Source organism: Heptranchias perlo, chromosome 34 (assembly GCF_035084215.1).
Source record: "Heptranchias perlo isolate sHepPer1 chromosome 34, sHepPer1.hap1, whole genome shotgun sequence".
In the NCBI taxonomy this organism is placed as follows: Eukaryota; Metazoa; Chordata; class Chondrichthyes; order Hexanchiformes; family Hexanchidae; genus Heptranchias; species Heptranchias perlo.
Genome location: NC_090358.1, coordinates 12,003,402 through 12,028,117, shown reverse-complemented (window position 1 = coordinate 12,028,117; position 24,716 = coordinate 12,003,402). Strand labels below are relative to the sequence as shown.

The 24,716-nt window shown below is 40.5% G+C and overlaps 1 protein-coding gene across 2 annotated transcripts in view; it reads left to right on the top strand.

The window, feature by feature from the left end:
* Nucleotides 1–24,716, top strand: part of sema6d (semaphorin 6D) — a 189,355-nt gene that overhangs the window by 31,030 nt on the left and 133,609 nt on the right. For both annotated transcript variants that reach the window (XM_067971432.1, XM_067971433.1), the window contains exon 2: nucleotides 17,086–17,166. The gene's annotated coding sequence lies outside the window, so the exon portion shown is untranslated. The remainder of the gene's footprint in view (nucleotides 1–17,085; nucleotides 17,167–24,716) is intronic.

Here is a 24,716-nt window from a genome sequence, read left to right as displayed (position 1 = left end):
GTCAATACTTGAGTAATTGAAATCCCCCATGACGAATGTTCTAGCCTTTTTACTGGCCTTTCTTATCTGTAACTAAACATTTTCCAGTCTTCCCTCGCCTCCTGTCTAGGGGATCTATAACAACAGCTAATAATTAGCCTCTTTTCCTTTCTATCCTTGACCTTAACCCATGCGGTCTCTGCTGCATCAGCCAAGGCACTTGTTTATTTCCGTGGATGCAACGTTCTCTCTTGCCCATATTACCATGTGTCCACTGCTTTGTTGTGGTCGTCCCTTCTGCAGGTACGTTTGATCTCCCAGTCGATGTCCTGATTCAACAGTTCTCTTAACCCAATTACCTTACACTTTTTCTTCAACAAGTATACTTCCAATTCCACAAACTTGTTCCATATTCTTCTACAACTAGTGTAAAAATATTTAGCTTCCCTTCTCCCCCGCTCTCCACCTGCTCCTGCCTAGTTAAGATGCAGCTCATCACTCATTTAACACTCTATCCCCAAAACAGTCTTGGCTACCTATATATCTACTGACAGGCACCATCCACTCAATCATTCATTTACTCCCACAATTCTACTCCAGAACTCAATTCCTGAAAAAACAACTTTATATCCTTTCCACAATTCGTTTTCCAGGCAAGATGCCTAAACCTAATTTTGATGAGCTCCAACTGTCTCTCGGGGTTACGTCTTATGAGAATTTAGTTATCCAAGAATGTGTCTCCTTTCTCTGTCCACTAGTTGAAGATGGAGCAAGAAAATCAAACAGGGCATTTATTTTTAGCCACATTTACTTAAGAAAAGAAAGTAATAAAGTGGAAAATAGGGGGGTGGGGGGAGAGAAAGAAAGAACATTTAAAAAGAAAGTCAAAAACAGAACAGGGTTATATGGTAATGCAAGTTTATTTTAGTTGAGTTATTAAGGAAGTTTTTTTTACCAACTTGAACTACATATTCAAAATTAGATTTAATCAGCTGTACTTGTTTCAGTAAAATTGATCTATGATTCAAGTTTCATAGAGTTTAGGACTTTAGAAAGTTGCACAAAAGCAGAAGAAAAACAGAGGGAATAAGAATATAATAACTGAGTTTCTTATGATCCCATGCACAATGGTATGTTAGTTATAGTACAGCTGCTTCTTGGAGTCCAGCGTTTTCTTTGATCGTCTGTAGTATTGAAACATCAAAGAAAACCTGGAATCAACAAGTAGGTGTGCTAAAACAGAGCAAGCTGTATGTGGGAGTACGATCTTCCTTTAAACTTGTAAGACTTCATCTGCTTGGGCCACTAGTGTGCTTGCTCCTTCCCCTAGTATATCTGCTAAGTCTCTTAGCATTTCCAACATCTTCCAGTGCGGCTAGTAACTCTCTCCCCAGTCTGGCGCTCAGACCTCCAGTCTGTTTTGGTGTTTCTGCTGCTCCACCTCCCCTGTGTACCTGTTCAGTGCCTCGGCATGTCTGCTGATTTCCCCCACGTGTTTGCTTGGTGCCCTGGTATATAATGAAAGAGCGCATCTCTTTAATCCCTCTGCCATCATTATACTTAACTTTCAGCAATGATTCCAGTGTCTGGTAGATAAATTACAGGCACGAAATAAGAAATGGAAGATCTTTAAAAGGGGGGAAAAAAAGTGGGGGGGGGAGCCTGTTTGATATGTTAAGGGGTTGAACAAAAACTTGGCCATTGGTGAAATAGGATTGACCTGGCAATGTCACTTGAGTAATGTTCAGTCATAGCTTCAAAATTACTTTGTTTTATTAATTGAAATAGGAACTGTTACTGGGAGCCGGGGGAAGGCCTTTCATTATTCCTCAATGAGTTTCAAAACCTGCCTCTCTGCTCCTCAGAGGTGTTTGGCAACCAACCTGAAAATCCCCATAGCATGAAGTTGTTAAAAATGAGACACAACTGCCACTTTCCTGATACCCCACCCCCCCACTTCGAAAAAAGCAAATGCCAGGAGCTATGTTCTAGCTGCATGACTGTTGATTTAGAATAATAAACTTAAGATTGCAGTTTACTGCCAATAATCCCTGCTCAAGTTCGTTATGCCTGACTGGCTGTACAAGGAACTAGAACGGGGAACCATTATCCGTAACATCTAAATCTCTAGAGGAGCCAACTGCAGATGAAAAATAGATCCTTTGATTCCAGTGCGATTACATCAAAAACTATGACATAAAAACAATTTAGATATGGCATCAACATGCATTGTAGAATGCAAAGTCACTTTGTGGCTGTGTACTTTGCACTTTTTACACTGCACTTGCTCATCCAAACACCATTATTGTCTCCAACATAACAATCTAGCTGTTTCTGCTATGTGCTCTCTTGGGATTATTGCTATAATCGTATACACTCGATATATTGTATTTAATGCTACTTGTGGCGGTCACCTGCCACTGCACAGTGCAGCCTTGTTACAGTCTGCACCTTGCTATTGTGTTCTACTTGGCTAACTCCCAAATAGTGTGTTGCAGTGAGAGTCTAATAAAGTAAACATAGAAAAAAAATGATGATAAAAAGAAAAATACAAGGAAAGTAAAAAAGCATTTTGGAAAGAATAATATACATTAATAGAACTAAATAAAAATTGATTATTTAAAAAGAATTGAGGAAACATCGGTCTCTGATTTTGGCTTGGATGGTGTTTGCACAGGGAGAAAATAATTAATTGGCTGAAGGGAATGCTTTTTTTGGGTCTGAAATCTCTGTTTTCTCCCCTGCACCCCTCAGGCCACTATCTAGCTGCGGTCGAGAGTGTGTGGGCTGGTCCCACGTGGAACTAATGTTATTCTGACAGGAAGTGCCCAGCGACAGCTAGAAAATTACTCCCTTCACCCTTCTTCTCCCCCCACCCCAACACAGCTACGGCGAAACCTCTACATAGTTGGCTACCAGAAAAGTATGCCTGAGATTGGGAACACAGACAAGGGGGGAGGAATGGGAATTGAAGCCGTTTCCCACCACTCTATTGGGTGGACCATTGATAGTTCAAACACGCTGCCTTAAAAGAGGAGAGCACCAACCTGCCATTCAAAAAACAGCAGTCCTTGGTACTTGATAAATCTTTTGGCACATCTGGCCTGCCACAAAATCTGGTATTGGTCATACCAGTGCAACAGCAACACTTAAACCAAATAAAACATCTGACCAATACATAAGGGACATCTTGCAACAATCCAGTAGCTTTTGTGGTCATTTTTTGTCTGGTGCCAGCCCACAAATTACCAGATTATTGAATTCAATTTCACAACTTCCCCTGGATTTGAACTGTACATTCTAGTCTAGTTGCTTAACCATTACACTATAAGCACTGGGTTTTTACAGTCATTTTAATCTTGAGCAAAGAAAATTTGTCTTAAACCCCAAAACGTGTCTCATTACAAATCTGTTATTCAATTACTTCAGCAAAGCAGCTTCTCATGCACCACTCTAATGCAGGATCAAAATTCCAAAATGTAATGCGCATTCTCTAACGTTCTTTCATTTAAAAAAAATGGTTACATATTAATTAAAATCAAAACAAAAATGAAAATGGAGCCCCGGAAGCTAATTTCAACGAATTTCTAAAAATCTCAAAGGTGTGGTTTTGTTGAAGTAGATTTAGTTTCATGGGAATTGTGCTTGCCTGCTTGCTTGACTCATTCTGCTGCTGGTGAACTGTAATGGGTTGCAATAATAAAGATTGGTTTTGTTTTCTTAACTAGTTGCAGTTAGTGATAAATCTTGGCTTGCTCAATGAACTCCACCTGGTCACTTGTGTGGTTGAGATTGATGAGCTATATGTTGTATTATTGTGGGAAGCAGGATACATATTATGCAAATCTACACTGTAAACAGCTAGTGGGTTATGATTCATCCTGAGAGAATCAGTCTGTATTAACTATATTGTTTGAATGCCTAATTTACATAAGGAGTCAGAATACTGATCAGGGTTACAATCTGCAGATGATCATGGTACCTGTGTCATCTTACAGGTGTTATAGCCATACAATAGAAATATAATTAAATAGGAGATGTGATTTAATTCATAACAAAAATTTGCCCATTGCTATTGGGGCTTATTAAATATTAGTAGCTTTGTGTCATCAATGTCATTCAGCCAGAGTGCATATTTGTGTGTTTTGTGGTATGACTGCTTCTGTAATCTTCATGGTACATTGGCAATTCTGCGGCTGCTGCCAGTCAAAAATATGACACCTTTCTTGTGCTTGGATACTCAGCATGAAAGGGACTGATGTTGGTTCTTTGCCCACATTCCATGACGATTCTTATTGCACGCGACTGGTGAACAGCCAGGATGGATTTTGCTTCAGATTGAAGGTGGCAGCTGCGTGAAGTTTCCATGATCCTTTCCCCAGCAGGTGACCGTTCCCAGACCTCTGCCAATGCCACTCTTGAGCTGGCTTTTTAAGCTGGAAGTGAGTAGTCCAAGTTTTGCCCCGTCTCTCTGTAATAATCACCAACTCCGCCTCTTCGACAGCATGGCTAGGATGAGGGAATCAGGAGCACAAATCCACATCCATCCACTCCATTTCACAATGTTATCGAGCAGCAATATTCTTTATCACCGAGCATAGTCTCCTTTTTGTTAATATTGCTTAGATGTTTTATACTGGTGGAATATTATTGAAGCTTCTGCTCTGCAAATCTGACCGGATTAACACTTCCAATTATCTTAAGAACTAGTTGGAAAAGGGAAAATGAACCCTTTTTTAAAAATAAAAATGGGGCTTGAGAGAATTACTGTCTCCAAGTGTGACACAAATCATGAATAAAATGCAAAGTGAATCGATAAATGAGAGCAGAGAAGCATTCGGCCCAATGGGGTGGTGGGGAGAGAACAGGAGTTGGTGATAAGTGCAGCAGACTACCAAAGATGAACACCGTGGTTAAGATTTCAGGAAAAGCAGTACATTGGCGATGCTCGAGCATGTAATGTCATGCATTTAAGATCAAGCTCACCCCACCACCATCAGGTTTTAAAACTGACACTGCTGTTAATTGTATCATGTGATTTATATCAATTAGTGTTAATTGTATTCAGGTGGTGTCAATTGGGGATGCGCTTGTATCCATTTTAATGAGAGCTTATCTAGGGGGGGGGGGGGGGGGGTGTAAGGGGGATCTCTGTGAATAAAAGCTTGGAAACAACTGAAGACCAGGCTCTGGTATTCTATCCTTCACCACCTGGCTATCCAGTTTATAACTACTACAGTGGCAGGCCTAATCGTCAGTGTTACCAGCACATTTACCAATGTGTTTCCAGCATTTCTGAGGTTGAAGTGTTCCAATTCTTCTATGCCACACCAACGTACAAGCAGTTAATGCATTTGTCTGAAATTTCTGTTATTTTAGTGGCAGCATTAATTATATAAAGACCTTACCACCTTTGACTTCATTGCACCAAATATTGAAACCATATCTGGGCAGGAACCAATAGAACCATGGTCTCTTTAAATAAAACTCTTATGTAATCTGTTATGTTAAAGTCCTAATAATAAAGGACACCATGTACACTTGTCAGTGAGAATAAAAGGTAGTTTTGAATATATTAAATCTGTAACACAATCTGCTGACCTAGTTAACTGCAAGAGTGAAGTCCAAGTGCTTATAGTGATCAGTGCCCTAAGATTGCATTACAGTTTTCATCATGCTCCCTGTTATTGTTTTCATATTTTGTAATATCTGCCGGTTTACATTTTTCATCTGTGACCTTTGTCTTTGTATTTTCAACAACCACAGGCAAGCTCTGTGCTATATGTCTATCTTCCATCACCACTGGCAAATTTTAGTTCTGTTTCAGGCACCGAATGTTTCCTTTGAATTTTTGCGTTTCACTCCCTCCAATTTTTGTCACATAAATCATATATTTCATTATGGCTACTGGGTTTTGTATCAAGTAACATGAAGAGGTCTTACTTTTGCTGAAATTTGGACTCATCAAGTGATGTTAGTGCTCACTTCCGTACTACACACCCATTATCAGCATCCATCCAGTGGCTGGAGTCATACCTAGCACAAAGGAAGATGGTAATGGTTGTTGGAGGCCAATCATCTCAGCCCCAGGACATTGCTGCAGGAGTTCCTCAGGGCAGTGTCCTAGGCCCAACCATCTTCAGCTGCTTCATCAATGACCTTCCCTCCATCATAAGGTCAGAAATGGGGATGTTCGCTGATGACTGCACAGTGTTCAGTTCCATTCGCAACCCCTCAAATAATGAAGCAGTCCGAGCCCGCATGCAGCAAGACCTGGACAACATCCAGGCTTGGGCACGTAGGTGGCAAGTAACATTCGTGCCAGATAAGTGCCAGGCAATGACCATCTCCAACAAGAGAGTCTAACCACCTCCCCTTGACATTCAACGGCATTACCATCGCCGAATCCCCCACCATCAACATCCTGGGGGTCACCATTGACCAGAAACTTAACTGGACCAGCCATATAAATATTGTGGCTATGAGAGCAGGTCAGAGGCTGGGTATTCTGCGGCAAGTGACTCACCTCCTGACTCCCCAAAGCCTTTCCACCATTTCAAGGCACAAGTCAGGAGTGTGATGGAATACTCTCCACTTGCCTGGATGAGTGCAGCTCCAACAACACTCAAGAAGCTCGACCCCATCCAAGATAAAGCAGCCTGCTTGATTGGCACCCCATCCACCACCCTAAACATTCACTCCCTGCACCACCGGCGCACTGTGGCTGCAGTGTGTACCATCCACAGGATGCACTGCAGCAACTCGCCAAGGCTTCTTCGACAGCACCTCCCAAACCCGCGACCTCTACCACCTAGAAGGACAAGAGCAGCAGGCACATGGGAACAACACCACCTGCACGTTCCCCTCCAAGTCACACACCATCCCGACTTGGAAATATATTGCCATTACTTCATTGTCGCTGGGTCAAAATCCTGGAACTCCCTTCCTAACAGCACTGTGGGAGAACCGTCACCACACGGACTGCAGCGGTTCAAGAAGGCGGCTCACCACCACCTTCTCGAGGGCAATTAGGGATGGGCAATAAATGCTGGCCTCGCCAGCGACGCCTGCATCCCGTGAACAAATAAAAAAAACCCACCCAGGTTGGATACAGCATGAAGCAACTAAGTGTAGCTCCTGTACTTTTCCAACATTGAGCTTTAATCTCAGAAGAACACTATCTACTGTACCAATGTGATTTTTTTTTTCCACCTCCCTTAGCAGATATCCTTTGGTCCTTTTAATACCAAATTATGGACGCACAGCTGCCAGGTACTGGGAATTGACTCTGTCCAAACTCCTATCATAAAGATCCCATCAGGCTGGACCGGATTCCACAGATGAAAGAATAGTCCTCTAACTCATGTCATCTGGTCCCTCACTGGGCTGGGAGGGAGAAACAACACCACAGTAAATTGAATGTGTGATACCATGACGACAGGGGTGAAGGGTGCAACACTTTTACTCAGAAATGATGCTGTGCTATTCACTAGGATGTTCACTACCGTGTATGATACTGGTACTATAAAAATGGCAAAGGGTTAAGACATCCTCAGTCTGAACTGGATGGATTCAGTGCATGAAAATAATTTGGCAAAGAACATTTCCTACTTTTATTGATATCTGTTTTAACTAATTTGTATAAGATTAGTTATTTTATTCCAAACAGCGAATGCATTTTCAGTAGACTTACTTTCACTGACTGAAAAAATGCCAAAAAGAGGATGCTGCTATTCACATCAGAACATGCCTGGTTCTGTCTTTGAATTGAGAGACTTTCTGTTTGTGGTGGTGGAAGGGGGGGTGGGGGGGTCTCTCGATAACTGGTTAGAAAAGAAACAACAGATGCAGTTGATGAAGTCAGCTGTGATTCATGCTTATGGGGCAGAGCTGGGTCATCTTCTAATTGAGCCTGATGCACTGTGAAGCTCAGCTGTGTGCAGTTCAGATTGATTAGAATGATGTAATCCCTAAAGGCGCAGACTGCAATTTTATGCGATATCACCACCTAATTCACACTGGTGGGGGGAGGTTCTGGACATCTCAATTTGGTAAATAATCAGTAGTTTATGCTAGTGATGAATTCAATCTAGTAAAAGAGCTATGAGCAAATAAAAATGTCTCCTGCATTGTTAGCAAGTTGATAGAAGTATTTTCTACATTCTTTTTAGTCATTTAGGTTTGTACTGAAGTCTCATCGATGCAGTAAAGCATGCTATAAACCTACTGTCAAGGATCTGGTGTAACAACTGAGGGTGACTGAAGGTGCTGTTGTACTGCCACAGTCCTAGCAATGTGACATGAAAAGTAGCAATATCCCTCAAGGTGTCAGGAGCATCTTGCATCACTTAAGCTTCATATTGACTGCAGTAAAACTCCATCCCACTGTGAAGCTGCAATTTAAAAGTGAGCCAAGGGCCTGTCGGATCTCGAGAACTTTTACAACTTTAATGTTAGGAGAAAAGCAGACATTCCTGCTCACACTGTCCTAAAAATGTGCGGCTGTGGTGTGGAGCTCTGTGCATGTGGTTGGAAGAGGTCTATTGTTACTATGTGTAGGTGCTGGGCACTGAGTAATGGGATTGGTTGAATGTGCAACAGCTGCCAATATTAGGTCCTTAGCTGCTGAGAAATGCCAAGGAACTCTGGTAATGGAGAGGCAAGAAGATGGTTAGAGAAACCAAGAGCCTAGAACAGAGATTAACAGGAGCACATAAAGCAGTGAAGTTTCCAAGGAATTATCATATCACTATACATTTTAAAAACTATCTTTACAGCAGGATCCACACTAAAGGGATAGCAACTAGATTGGTCCAAAGCCATTAATATCCTGCTGTGCATTTAAAAAAAAAAATTATATCCTCATCATTTATATTTATTTTTTCCCTGATTCTTAATGTTTAGGTTTTCAAACTGTGGCCCCTGAGGTCTTTGGATTTCTGACAATGTGTCATCAGATTCTGGAATTTATTGTTCTCCTACCCACGTAACGTTCCCCAGTCAAAGAACAGGCAGGTTTACTCACAATTACGTAGAATGTACAGCACAGAAACAGGCCATTCGGCCCAACAGGTCCATGCCAGTGTTAATGCTCCACACGAGCCTTAACCCTCCCTACTTCATCTAACCCTAGCTTCCCGTTAAATGCATCTATGCTAGTCTCCTCAACTACTCCTTGTGGTAAGTTTAAGCTTAAACATTTTGAGTGTCACTACTGATGTGAGTGCTGCTTACCTGCCAATTTTCCTTCCTTATGGGGAAGAGACTAACCTGTACTCACTGCCTCTGTTTTAACTGTCAACCGAAATTGGGAACTTGGCATATGGGAAATTGCGAATGTGAAGCCTGCTGGGCTACCTGGTGCGATTCAGTTTCTGCACAGTTGTGTTATTTTGAAAAATATTAAATCTCTCCTCAGCTTCTGTACTCCATTTCTGACATAGTTAGAACAATACTCCATGATTGCCAGACTTTAATTTCAGATAACCAACCTACAGGGGGTTTGCAGAAAATCTGTGGTAATCATTATTAAAATAGCTCCGTGAACTGTTCTTTGTGAGTCTGAGAGAGATGTACATGCAATCTAAAATTGGAAGCACAACTGGAGAAGGGGCATTAATCTATGTCTGAAATCATTTCCAGTGAACAGCAAATTAATATTTATATTACGCACCGTCTAAATTTATGTTCCGTTGTAATATTAACCTAGAGTAAAATTAAATGCAGAGTACATAAAATGGTTTTATTGTTCCCTGAATACATGAAAAAGAATTGTAATAATTTTATTTTGCTCGGATGCAAGGAAACTGCCATAGTAAGGTGAGAATTTAATTTATTGGAAACGCAGATATTGTATTTCAATATGATGGAGGAATTGATAAAGATACTGCTTAATTTTATCATGATACAAACTGGGGTATGTTTACTTTACACAGCACAAAATTGATTTGCAGTCATTTGGCCTCCGTCTACTAACATTAAAAGTACTCTTTCTGACTTGGGCATGTTAAACAGAGCGGTAGAGCCTTGACATAGTGTCAGAGCCCTCAGCAGATTAAAGATAGCAGCAATTCTTTTTGCAGTTAAGAAATGGTTTGCTTGTAAAATTTGAAATTGCATCACCCTACAATTTTGCTGTTATCTCCAGAATTCACTTAAATTGCATTGTTAGTATTTTATTTAAGTCCATTTCCTTTTTCAGGCCTTAATGTAGAACATTGCTGAATTGAATACAAATTGATCGCTTTATTTCTGAGTTACTAAACCTAAAACTGGTCAGGATATGATTGCAGTTCACATGAGGGAATAGGAGGCAGCATCCATTTTTTTTTTCCCCCCAAAAAAAACTGAGTTCAGAGCTGCCTGATGGCATAGTGGGTGAAAACACTCTGTGGTGTGGTACCGAGGCACACGGACCAGAAACTGCCCAGCTTCCAGCATTGATTACAAAATAGAAGATACAGGCGAGGAACACCGTTTGACCGACCCCCCCATCCAGAAAAAGCCTACAGTTACCAAGGTTGGGAACTAAATATTCCAGAGTACATGACGTTTAGAAAAGACAGGCAGAATGGAAAGGGAGGGGGTGTAGTCCTAATAATAAAGGATGACATAAGGACAGTGGTGAGAAAGGATCTTGGCTCGCAAGATCGGGAAGTAGAATCAGTATGGGTGGAAATAAGAAATAACAAGGGGCAGAAAACACTGGTGGGAGTAGTTTATAGGCCCCCTAATAGTAGCAATACCGTTGGACAGAGTATTAATCATGAAAAAATAGGAGCTTGTAACAAAACTAATGCAGTAATCGTGGGGGACTTTAATCTTCATATAGACTGGGCAAAGGTAGTTTGGGGGACGGGTTCGTGGAATGCATTCGAGACAGTTTCCTAGAGCAATACATCATGGAACCAACCATGGTACAGGCTATTTTAGATCTTGTTTTATGTAATGAGACAGGGTTAATTAGTAATCTCACAGAGACTCTCTGGGGAAGAGTGATCATAATATGATAGAATTTCACGTTGAGTTTGAAAGTGATGTACTTAAGTCAGACACTTGAGTCTTAAACTTAAATAAAACCAATTACATAGGTATGAGGTGCGAGTTAACTAAAGTAGATTGGGAAACCAAATTAAAGGGTATGACGGTTGAAAAACAATGGCAAACATTTAAAGAAATATTTCAGTATCCTCAACAAATTTACATTCCATTAAGAAATAAAAACTCCACAGGAAAAGTGATCCACCCATGGCTAACTAAAGAAATTAAGACTAGTAAAATAAAAGAAGAGGCCTATAATGTTGCCAAGAAGAATAGTAAGCCTGAGGATTGGGAGAGTTTTAGAAACCAGCAAAGGACGACCAAAAAATTGATGAGAGAAAATAGAATATGAAAGTAAACTAGCAAGAAATATAAAAATGGATTGTAGGAACTTCGACAAGTATGTAAAAAGAGTGTAGCAAAAGTAAACATTGGTCCCTTCGAGCTGAGACAGGAGAAATTATAATGGGGGATCAGCAAATGGCAGATGCGTTAAACAAATATTTTGTATCTGTCTTCAAAGTAGAAGGCACAAAAAAATACCAGAAATAGTGGGGAACCAAGGGTCTAATGAGAGTGAGGAACTTAAAGTAATTAATATCAGTAGAGGAAAAAGTACTTGAGAAACTAATGGGGCTAAAAGCTGATGGCCTACATCTGAGGGTTCTAAAAGAGGTGGTTGCAGAGATAGTGGATGCATTGGTTATGATCTTCCAAAATTCCCTAGATTCTAGAACGGTCCCAGCGGATTGGAATGGAGCAAATGTGACCCCGCTATTCAAGAAAGTAGGAAGAGAGAAAACAGGGAACTACAGGCCAGTTAGCCTGACATCAGTCGTTGGGAAAATGCTGGAATCCATTATTAAGGAAGTGGTAATGGCACTTAAATCATATGATTAGGCAGAGTCAGCATGGTTTTATGAAAGGGAAATCGTGTTTGACAAATCTGAGTTTTTTGAGGATGTAACTAGCAGGGTAGATAAAGGGGAGCCAGTGGATATCGTATATTTGGATTTTCAAAAGGCATTTGATAAGGTGCCACATAAAAAGTAAGGGCTCATGGAGTTGGGGGTAACATACTAGCATGGATAGAGGATTGGTTAATGGACAGAAAACAGAGAGTAAGGATAAACGGGTCATTTTCAGTCTGGCAGGCTGTAACTAGTGAGGTGCCGCAAGGATCAGTGCTTGGGCCTCAGCTATTTACAACCTATATTAATGACTTAAATGAAGGGACCGAGTGTAATGTATCCAAATTTGCTGAAACCAAAGCTAGGTGGGAAAGTAAGCTGTGAGGAGGACACAGATTCTGCAAAGGGATATAGACAGGTTAAGTAAGTGGGCAAGAAGGTGGCAGATGGAGTATAATGTGGGGAAATGTGAGGTTTTTCACTTTGGTAGGAAGAATAGAAAAATGGAATATTTTTTAAATGGTGAGAAACTATTAAATGGTAGTGTTCAGAGAGATTTGGGTGTCCTCGTACAAGAAATACAAAAAGTTAGCATGCAGGTACAGCAAGCAATTAGGAAAGCAAATAGAATGTTGGCCTTCATAGCAAGGGGGTTGGAGTACAAAAGTAAGGAAGTCTTACTACAACTGTACAGGGCTTTGGTGAGACCTCACCCTGGAGTACTGTGTACAGTTTTGGTCTCCTTATTTAAGAAAGGATATACTTGCCTTTAGAGGTGATGCGGCGAAGGTTCACTGGATTAATTTCTGGGATGAGAGGGTTGTCCTTTGAGGCGAGGTTGAGTAGAATGGGTCTATACTCTGGAGTTTAGAAGAATGAGAGGTGATCTAATTGAAACTTATAAGATTCTGAGGGGGCTTGACAGGGTCGATGCAGGGAGGTTGTTTCCCATGGCTGGAGAGTCTAGAATTCAGGGGCAAAGTCGCAGGATAAGGAGTGAGCCATCTAAGACTGAGATGAGGAGGAATTTCTTCACTCAGCGGGTTGCGAATCTTTGGAATTCTCTACCCCAGAGGGCTGTGGATGCTGAGTCATTGAATATATTTAAGGCTGAGATAAATGGATTTCTGGACTCTAGGGGAATCAAGGGATATGGGGATTGGGCAGGAAAGTTGAGTCGAGGTCGAAGATTATCCATGATCTTATTGTATGGCGGAGCAGGCTCGAGGGGCCATGTGGCCTACTCCTGTTCCTATTTCTTATGTTCTTACGTCATGTTAATCACGTCTTCCCCACTAAATATTTAAAGGAAGTAGTAATTTAGTCTCTGCTGGGTTAGATGATCTCAGCTAGAGGAGCAGTTTGAGGTAGTATAATTGGTTGATTTCCCCCCCCCCTTTTGACACTCCATAATTGAACAGCCTGCTAATACTGTGCAGTCTGTCACACCGAGTGGTCACTTATGTAGGATAGTGTGGGACTGCTGGTGCCCATGGAACCATATCCCATCTGTAGTCCATGCCTTCAGCAGAGGAGAGAACACTGGCTAATAAAGAAAAACATTCTTGAGTTTTATTCCAAATTTATTCTGTGATCTCTAAAACAGACCAAGGGGCCATTTTCAGAGTGTTTATGATTTCCATCTGTGCTGCAGGTATGATTTTGTGACTGCAAGGTACTTATTAAAACATTCCTGCATTAAAACAAAATGCCTCAGTTGTGACTGAAGAGATTCAGTGTGTTGCATCTCTTGACCAGTATAGACTTTCAGAAATAGTTTCTTTGTTGCTACTGGTAAAGTTTGTGGAAGTATTAATTAATACAGTTTTGATCTGTCATTAAGTGTTTATCAAACTATTAAAAAAATAAACTTACTGGGAAATGTATATGGCAATTGCTTGTCTGACAGTATAAATATATAAACACTGCTTAGAGATTATCGGAATACTGAGAGTGGGGGAATAATACCCTGTGGGCCCCAAGCCATGACAGTCTGACCTTTTGAAGCCCAGGCAACTCAGTTCTAGTTGTGCTTATAATTCTTATTCGCAGATTTGCCTGCTTAAATTTATGGTTCTGGAGATTTTGAAAGCACCGCTGTCTCATTGGACAAATAAAGCAGAGCACTGAGGTCTGTTAGTGTCAGAAATTTGCTCTATATGTAAATTAATGTGAATGTGGATTTTAAACTTCATATGTGGTCCTTGAGGCTCCATGGTGGGTGCCGATGCAGTTCACAAAGTCAAAAGGCTTAAACTCCTGGCCTTGTGGTTAGGGAATGGCAGGGTAAGGGGGCCGAGCATCGAGTTGTCAAGTCAAGTCTGATCTGAGGCTTTTGGTTCGAAATGCCCCAGGTTTGTTTCTCTCATTAGCAAGAAGATTCATTTCATTGTTGATGAGAGTTGCATAGAACAAATGGCAATCTCCATTTATTTATGCACCAACAATTTGCCAGGATTATCTGATTAGGCCAATTGGTGGTGTGCTTTGAAACTGTTACCCTGAATAGACAAGAGCATTAAGAGTACCGTTGAAAAGATTTATGTAGAATGGGCAAATGTGAGAAACATGCAGTAATAGCTTTCAATTTCGTTCACAAGATTTTCAAATGAGCTGCGCGTTTGTTAACAACGAAAATTCTCAGCTGGTATCTTTCCTGTTAGGAACAAAATATATTATTTAATGAGGATTTCATAAGTCTATGCAGAGTCTGCTGACCAAGCCATTAGCTTAACCATTAGTCTATCCTACAAGCTGTGACATTGATTGTGAGAGTTGTATTTGAGAGACCATTAGGATGTTATAGGTTACACGAATGTGACTAGTTTTTCTTAGTTACAACGCCTTTGTAGAGAACTGAGAGATTCTGCTCACATCACAAATGTAACTTCAGTTCATTTCCAATCCTATGTGGTTGTCTCCTGCCTTCATCAACCGAACTGTGAATTACATCAGTTGCTCAATGGACCTTTACATAGGTCAGGTACAATTGAACATAGTACACCACAGTATGTGTAATTGAGAGGATCAGTAGACGCCGACATGGTTGCCTCAGACATCTCTACATCTGGTAGTGATGTGCAACCCCACATTTGAATTAATGTTCATTCACACAGTATTGTATCTGTTAGGCTTTGGGCTCCTTCCAATACTTTTTATTCATAATTTAAAATACCTTCTATTTGGAATAATATGGCCAATGCCCATGTGCTCCATATCTCTCCAAACAGATAGAAGATGCCATGCTGTCAGACCCTATCTGTCAGGCTAGAAACTACAGGTCATACTTATTAAGCAGCAAGATAATATATAAGCAAAATGAATCAACAGATTTTTTAAAAAATACAGTCCTTTAATTCTTACCACTTTTAAAACTGTTTTTCTAGGACCATAGTAACAAACTTTTGAGGTACATTTTACAGGAGCACCTGCTGTTGATCTCACTGAATCCTGCCTCACCGTAATGATCTGTACACTCAATAAAAATGTATGACCTGAACCAAAGGACTAGGATGTCAACACTTAGGGGTCCTGTCTCTCCTACTGAGGAAAGACTCAATCATTGTTTTGGTAGCATGGCTCCTTGTATGTCTTGCTGACCCTAAAACACCAATGTTTTTCTGTACAACTCTAGGCCATAAGACGTCAGAATGGAGATTGAGAGTGGGTAAAGGTTATGGAATGCAGGTGCCTATGGAGTAGTGCAGCTAGAAACAGTATAAATGGTGTAAAATCATAGCCATAGGTTGGGCGATGAAGGAAGGGAGCCATGTAAAGGGTTGAACTCACCCGACTGTAATGTGTGTATCTTCTGCAGCAAAGCGTCCTTTGTAATCTCGGTATGTTGGCCGGGAGCATACGTAACATTCAACCTTTAATGAAATTTCAAGCTTTTGGCTGCGTGTTGAATTCATCTTTGGCATGTAGGTACAGGCCTTTTGTCTATATTATTACACAATTCACATTCCTAACAGGTTGTTCTCTTTGCTATTTGTTAGAGGTGTATCTAATGCCTCTACCGTCTGACTCTGATGCTGTGGTTGATAGTTTCCCTGTGACGATCTCTTCCTTTTGTCTGTTTTTGCCTCCCTTGTTAAATTTGCCACTTTCTAGTTGGCTATGCCGTGTCACATTTTTGAAAAATGGCCTCTGTTCCTTCTACAACTGTATATGGTATTTATTTGAAGAATGCAGCAATGGTTTAGGATCAACCTTACCGTGCCCCTGCCATAGAGTTTGTTTTGAGCTACACTGCTTCCCAGATGAGCGCATGTTCTCATTAATGCTAATATTTTGGTGCCAGGAGGCCTCTGCCAGCAAAGTTTTGCACTTATCGAAGACACAGTTGTCTAGTCGAGGTCTTCAGAAATGTCTTGCATCATGTAAACACTTGCAGTCCGACAGACAAAAGGACTTTGAAAGTGGGTGCATGCCCACTCCGATCGTCTTCTACCCTTATGTTGCAACTTTGGGGGAAATCTGTTGTTTCCTGTTCAAAGTATCAATTCTGTGAGAATGAATCTTTGCCACTGTCTTGGTGCTGATGCATTGAAATAAAGTTGGAGGAAAACCAATCACTTCTCTCAAAATCAATCTCAGCAGGGGCTTTGGGAAATGTTAATGTCTCTTAAATGCATTTTGGCTTTCCAGTAAAAACATCTTTAAATTGCAAGTTCTGTTAATATTTTCCCATGTTAAATAGCAACTTTAGCAAAAATAACAGGATCATACTACATTCGAAAGCAACAACTACCTAGTTTGTTTTTGTACGTTTTATAGTTGTGTTTAATTGGGGAGTAATAGTGTGAGAAACTTTCCTGTGAACTGTCTGCAGGCGTACAGGCCAAACCTTACACTCACGTGACGAATTCCAATCCGACACAACACAAGAGTTGCCTAATTATTAAACTGCATTAATGTGTGGGTAGTACTGAGAAACTATTTTAAATGTTTACCTTGCGTGAATTTCATTGTTTTTAATCATACTCATAGAAAAAGCAATGTGGCGTATTCTGAATACATTTGGCAAGAATACAATCAGACCTGTGTTTGACTTCTCTAAAGAGACTTATACAAACACTGTACTATTAAAGACATTTTAACATAACCAGTAGGAAGATTTGTTAAATCATGAGCATTTGTTTTTTTGTTCCAGATTGGAGGGTTACTGTTTGAGCTTGTGTGAACCTGAGTCTTCTGAATCACTGAGCCAACGACATCAGGCCTGTTTCCACTGGTAAGAATTACTGCGGACTTTTAATACGAACAGATTCATACTTCATGTATATTCTGTTTCAAATGATTCAGCAAAACTTGCGGCAATTAAATTAGGAGAATCATGTAGGATTGTAGAGCACAATTGATAACATTGAGATCACCATGAGTTGTTGCTGATGTTAGAGGTGTGTCTGCTAATGGTTCATTGAATTCTTGGTAACAAGTGACATATTATACCAATTGTAGAATACGCTTGCCTGCTTTACAGAAATTGGAGCAGTGTGTTCTTGTGTAGGCAAAACAGCTTCATAAAGGAATTCATGAGCTTGTATCCAATGGCTATATGGATAAAGGCAGCATACAGTGTAGCATCAAGCCAGGAAAGTCCCATGGTCTATTCCCAATCTGTACTGAATTGAGCTGACCTCAATAGAATGTTGGCTTCAGTATCCCAAGGCAAGGAAGGGGGGAAAAAAAGCTGCCAAGGTTCCTCCTTCTGATTCCTATCCTGTCACCCCTTCACCCCCTTTGCTGGAAAATGTGCATGGATGAACGTCAGGACCGGGTTTGGCTGTGATTCCCTCTGTGGTGAAATAGTTTTAGTTCACTGTCCAGACACTTGCATGAAGAATTGTGCGAGTTACTGTAGCTGCCGTAGCCCACCAAGATTCAGTGCCTTCAGAAGAGAGCAAAAAATGGGGTGGGGGAAGAGGAGGAGGTTAGAATTAAATGAAATAATTAAAAGGATTCAAGCAACTAAAATATCAGTGCTTTGTCTGAAAACAGATGAGTAGACAGCTAGCAGCGTACTTCAGGAATTGGGACAAGTCAAATCTTGATTTGAGAGAGTGCATTTGCATGTCAACTCAAATTATTGATGGGTTTTTTTTTCTCGTGCAATCATGTACAGAATTACCAGCTACCATCACAAGTGATTTGTTTTCATTCAGACTTTTTTGTGCAGAATTGCAGTACTCAAGCAACACCTGCAGGCACGGACCCGATGGGCCGAATGGCCGCCTCCTGTGCCGTACCTTTCGATGATTCTATGCGCCAAGTTTGGAAATTCGTAGGATGTTGCACCATGTCAAATCCCTTGCCCTAATCATAAGCAACTAAGAAAAAATGTGCAGTGAATCTCTGTACCTTACCTGAGACAGGTGGTCCATACGTCTAGCTCAGGGATATTTGCGGTTACAGTAGTTAGGTTGCTTTGGACAGAGCCTCCATTAGCACTGATTAATTATGAGAGAGGAGGGAGTAGAAACACAGCAATATGAGTGACCAGAACTCAACTGGCTCTTTCACATTATTGTAACAGTATAAAAGTAATGGGCAGTGCCTGTTGTACACAGAAACATGATAAAAGATTGAGAAATTCATGTTGCACTGCTGTGGTGGGGGCAGAAGTGATTTGTGACTGACAATTTATTTAGGCTAGATTCAAGGTTGGTTCCATGGAACAAAAATAGCACTAGAGGCAATCCAGGTACAAGTGACTATCAGTTCAACCTTTCACACTGTTAGCAGAATCAAAGCCTCTGAGAAAAGTCCCGTAGCAATAGGGTCCAGCCAGGTTAAAGGATAGTAATACAGCCTACACCAACCAAGTAGTATTGACTACAGAGCAGATCTTGGGGAGGGGATAACGGAAGCTACAGAATGCTGATAGCTCAGCACATAGTTCATTATGGCCAGCCTGAACAAACTACTTCCCATTCTGTACATTTCTAACCAGCACTGTTGTTTTTGTTCAAAGATTTGCATATATTGATGTTGTGTAAAAAGCATTTCGATTAGAACATTGTTACTTAATGCTTGTGAAGCTCCCTTAAGGCATTATTGAACCAAAGTCCTTCAAAAAAAAACTCTTGAGAGATATGACATACTTATGTTGAAACTGCAATTTGTGCAGCATTTTAAAAACTAAGGGATTTGAACTTGGTTGTTTCACTTCTGGGACCTGGGCTTAAGTCCAACAAAGACTTGCAGCATGAAAATCTTTTTTTTCCTATGCTGACTGTAAGAGACCCAAATAAAATAATTATCAACCCAGTTCCCTTTGGCACAAGTGCACAGCATTAAATTGCACGAGTTCAGCACCAAGCTTAGCAATCTCAATCAGAGACTGGGATGGGTAATACTGTGCAGCAAGGCATGCTCTTCTGATCTTGGAAAGGGAACTTTACGCCTGCTCCTAACCCACCATGCACCTTAATGATTCAAATTGTTACTGGAGCTTGGAAATTACTGTTGGCAATAGAAGCGGACAGACACTTAATGTGTTCATATGATATTCTTCTAACGGAGCAGCCATCCCATTTAAAATAAATGAGCTAATGCCTGCCTTAAAATAGCAGATAGGCAAAAGTTGTACAAGTGCATTAAATGTTCACTTACTAATATGGCCAAGTGTAATTGCTAGGTTTGGATGTCTTAACTCGCACACACGCACCATTCACCAAAAGGAAGAATTAAGAACAGTGCAGCACATGATGTGACGGGCTTGTCATTCTGTCCATCATTTCAGCGAGCCAGCCACAGGGTGCAGTGAGCTCCTTTTCAATTGTTCAGATGACATGGTTAACAGCATTTTCTCAGAGCTTGAAGCTTGAAGTTTTCAGCCACAAGCAATTGGAACCATGACATCATCATCTGATAACAAGGTGCTATTAACGATCTCTCCAAGAAAATTAAAGCAGCTACATCATTTATTTCATTAAAAATAAGTGATGCTCACTTATGTATCTGTATTCCTCTTGAAAGTACTAATTTTTATTTTAGTTTTTTACAATTAGGAAAGCTGTCCCTTTATCCACCCTGTCTCCTGCTCCTCTGCCCCAACTCCTAGTTAGTTGGATTGGCAGATGTAATAGAGAGCCCAGAGTGCCTGCCACTGTACTGTGTTATGCATGGGAAATAGGGCCAGATATAAGTGGGCAGAAATCCTCAGCTAACCTCTGCTTAGCCTGCCCACATACAAAATGCCAGGCTGGGCAGAGCAGACTATCATTAGCCTCCTTGAATGTGAAAAAAAGTGCATTTAACAGATTGGTAGAGCAATAATATTAGCAATATTGTCACCAAAACTGCCAAGTTAAGGAATGCAGCTCTGTTAATGGCTGCCGTCTGGTTGTTGTTTATTTAAAAAACTGTAGAACTTGTGTTTGGAACTAGAGAGTTAATGTTCCACGTGTTAAATACATGTTTGGAAACTAGATTTTCTTTTCACTTGCAACTTGTAACAGGCAGTAACACGAGTATTCACATGACTACCTAGTCCAGCCTGAACAAGAGAAGCGCTTAATTGTAATATTTAAGAAAAGCACATTTTCAAGTAAACTTTGCTCAAATAAAATATTCATTGCATCAAATACTTGCACTATGGCTATTTATTATCACTCAGATTTATTATCACTCAGATACATTATTTATTAACTAATCTGTTATTACTCGGATGCCAGTAATTCCATTACCTCTGGGACTTTGTGCAAAATTGTGGTATTTTGTGTCAGCTTGGCTCAATGGTAACACTCTCTCCTCTGAGTCAGAAGGTCATGGTGCAAGCCCTGCTCTATGCTGACACTTCAATGCAGTACTGAGGGAGTGCTGCATTGTTGGAGTTGCCGTCTTTTGGATGCGAGGTTCAGGTGGACGTAAAAGATCTTGTGGCACTATTTGAAAAAGAACAAGACTTCTCCCAGTGTCCTGGCTAACATTCACCCGTAAACCAACACCACCAAAATGAGAACTGGTCATTTATCTCATTGCAGTTTGTGGGACCTTGCTGTACACAAACTGTCTATTGTGTTTCTCTACATTACAACAGTGACTTCATTTGAAAGTAATTCATTGGCTGTGAAGTGCTTTGGAATGTCCTGAGGATGTGAACGGTACTTTATAAATGCAAGTTTTCTTTTGGGTAGTAAATCGTACTAGACAAGGTTGATGTTGAAATTGGCAGGATTTGTCACCGGATGTCATGTGGTGCTAAATTACAACAACTTGCATTTATATAATGCCTTTAACAGAAAAACATCCCCGGGTGCTTCAGAGAGGCATAATCAGACAAAAATGGATGCTGAGCCAAAGGAGGTGATGTTCAGAGGCTTGATCAGAGGTGGGTTTTAAGGAGGGTCTTAAAGGATGAGAGGAAGGTGTAGTGGCGGAGGGGTTTAGAGAGGGAATTCTAAAGCATGGAGCCTAGACAGCTGAAAGCATGGTCAACAATGATGCAGCAAAAGGAGGGGGTGGGGATACACAAAAGGCAGGAGACAAAAAATTAATAACTAATTCAAAAAATTAATAACTAAAGGTAATTTTTCTGCACTGCTCTTGGATGGAGCCTTGCTAATGGGTTGCAGAATCGCCCCTACAGTGTGATGATCCTTTCTTCAATCTCATGTCTAGCGACCCACCAACTGGGAATAAAACCTTGCAAGACTTACCCCTATGATGCCAGCAATGAAGGTGCACACGCCGCTTTTCCATGTGGCAGACTCTCCCAGACATTACCTGGAACTCTGTCCCTTTTACACCTAAAATTAAGCACAGAGTCAACCACATCTACATTGAGCCACTGTTGCTGATAGCAGCATTAAGCTGTGGGGAATTTGATATACCTTCTCTTAATCATTCTGAAGTCTTTCCTGATCCCCAAAAACCACTGCATTCAATTTTGCAATACATCTGTCTTTGTTCCAGTTACTTCTAGCTACTCCCTGTTATGCCAACCTGTATACAAAAAAAGTGCATGCGCCATTACGTGATGGCACTGATTCAATCTTGTAGTAAATGGGCTGAATGATGTCCCATATCCGGTACCTCTGTGAATCTGCAGAAATGGAGTTTAAGCAAACGATGCAACAGTTCACCTTTTCTTTAGAAAAGGCCATTTGTGGGGGGAAAAAAACACAAATGGATAGCATAAGCCTTGTGAATAGAAGCTTTAACTGTGACCATGTAAATGTTGCAAGTGAGTCAGAGTAAATCTCCCACCTCCAGAAGATGGGGTCTCTTCACTCTAACACAATATTCAGGTTAGGTCGAGTTAGCCCAACCCCAACATGGTGCATTGCTCTGGGGGCAGGAGTTGGCAGGTATTTACATGAGTTCTTAAACTGGTCTTCAACATAATTTAGATTTTAAATACAATTTTTGATTGTCAAGATAGTCCAGTTGAAAATAATAATGTAGACGTGCATTCTACTGAAAATTCCAGTTGCTGGATATAACTGCGCTGCAATTTGCAGCAGAATACAGTTTGAGTCAGCAAGATGTGATTGGATTTCCCACTTCCCGCTTTAAATGAGGGGAAGTGTCCTATGGAATACTGATAATACAAGGAACTGAAGAATAGCTGAAAACACAACATTGCCAATTCAGACCCTTGTATTGTTTGCACCAAAATAATTAAGTAGTTCACCCAATAAAAGAAGTGACAATGTTCTCCATGACTGGATTTCTCATTATTTGCCTATCCTTTCACACTCCATTTCAGCTTTTATGCTCTATTCGTATCCAAAGCTTCTTTAAGTTTCTTTAGTGCCCGTGCATCCATGAATGAGAATGTGATGAATAGCCACATGAATTAGGTCTTGATTTTCTAATGAAGTTCATCTAAATTTCATTTTGTAATTTTGCCTATGTAAAGCATCTGGCACCAGATGGCAGATGTATTTTTCTCGTTTCAATTCTTCTCTGCCCGTGATGGTAAAAGATTTATGAATACAGAAAGCATTTGTTAACTTGGATTTCTTTGGGAGCGTTAACCCTTAAGACACTGCCGATTTCTGAAGAGCAATGAGTCGGATAATTGATGAGGGTTCTCAAAGAAATTACACAAACATTTTGAAAGGCCCGCTTTAGTAGTTGAAGAAGCAGATCTTATCCAGAGCATGTGGTACTTGCCATGTCTGTGCCTTTGTTCCTCTACCGGTTTCACAGAGCTTCAAAATGTCAGTGTCAAACTGAGCTGTTTCCTACAGCTGAAGGTTTTGTATTTTCTTAATGTACTTAGAAACGTTTTGTCTTTGATTAAATCTCTTGAAAGCTGTACCGGCTGATTGGATTTTTAAAATCAGAAAATCACACATTTGAAAGAACCTGACAAAACTGTGCTTCACTTTTAAGGATTTAAAAAAAACACTTCTGGTAGGGATTGAGATAGCGAATGACGTACTTTCCATTCAAATGGTACTAGTCTTTGCTCTTCACTCCTGATTACGGTCTCCGCGACCGAGATTGAAATACTAATGGTGGCAAGAGTACTTCTTTAGTGATGACCCTTTCCTTTGGTGGGAAAAAAGAGTCGGCTGAGAGGCACTGACAATATTTGTGCTCTTTCTGTGTTTTCTTTCTCCTTGTAAGCGTGTCTACAGGTCCATTCACTGACGGACCACAGTGTTGAACCACAAATCCAACTGATGCCTGTATTCACTTTAGGCATTTTGTTGCAGATTTTGTCTCATCAGTTCCAAATAAATGTTCAAACCACAAATCCCCCATCAGTCTGATGTCGCAGGTACAAGTAAAATCTGCTGTAAGTTATTACTTTCATTACCAAAATTGCCTGACTACCCATAAACATCCGCGTATCCCCAGCCAAAACCCATCACCGAGTACACCAGAGACATTCCCTAATGAAAGGCAGGTTCCCGAGCTGTGAAAAGATCATTATTCCTGAAGAATTCTTAGTGGAATTTAAACAAAGGACTGCTCAACCCAGGTGATTTTCTTGTACAAGTTTAATTACTGAAGTCTTTGCTTTCATGCTATAAATTAAAACCTCGCTAGAGTATTTTTAAGATGATAATGGCAATGTAAGATCGTACTAAATGTCTCTGCTCTTTTCTTTTCTAAAAAAAAAGTCGAATGAACGGCTGCCGGTTTAGCTGGACCCTGCTGGGTAATGGGGCATTGCCACCATGTAAATATTTAAAAAAGGCCATTAAAGAAATGCATCAGGCTGTGAATTATTATTTAATTTGTCCAAGGAGGAAATGGGAGGTGACAAAAATACGTTTTCTTTGTGTCAGGGCTTCCTTTCCTCTGTTAGCAGTCGTAAACATTACTGTGCATTGAAAAATACTTTTTCTAGTTCAATCTTGTGAACTTCCCGTCACACTTTATTAATAAATACATATAAAACCATCCCCTTTGTAGGTTCAAACATTTTATAGCAACATGATGACAAAAGCCTTTACAACGCTTCAGTACAAAAACGGTGAAAGCTATGACATAAAATACTATGCAGTATCATTTAATAAAGGTATATATGAGCTCTTTTGGGTGTGGTCGGTGTAACAGTACAGCTGTTGTGTGCATGTAGACGAAAGAGCTAGACGGGAAAAATGTGAAGTGTTAATCGGCCTTTGACACAACCAGTATGATAGATCCATGTGTGGTCTTAACAGTCTCCAAAACTGTAATTAGCTTTGACACTGAAAGCCTATAGAACTTTGAATGTGAATAGGATCTGAGAATGGCTGAGCGCATTCTTTAATCGTGATGTGGAGCTGTTCGGTTGAATATCCTGGCTGCTTAATTGCTTTAGTTTGGAAATGTTCC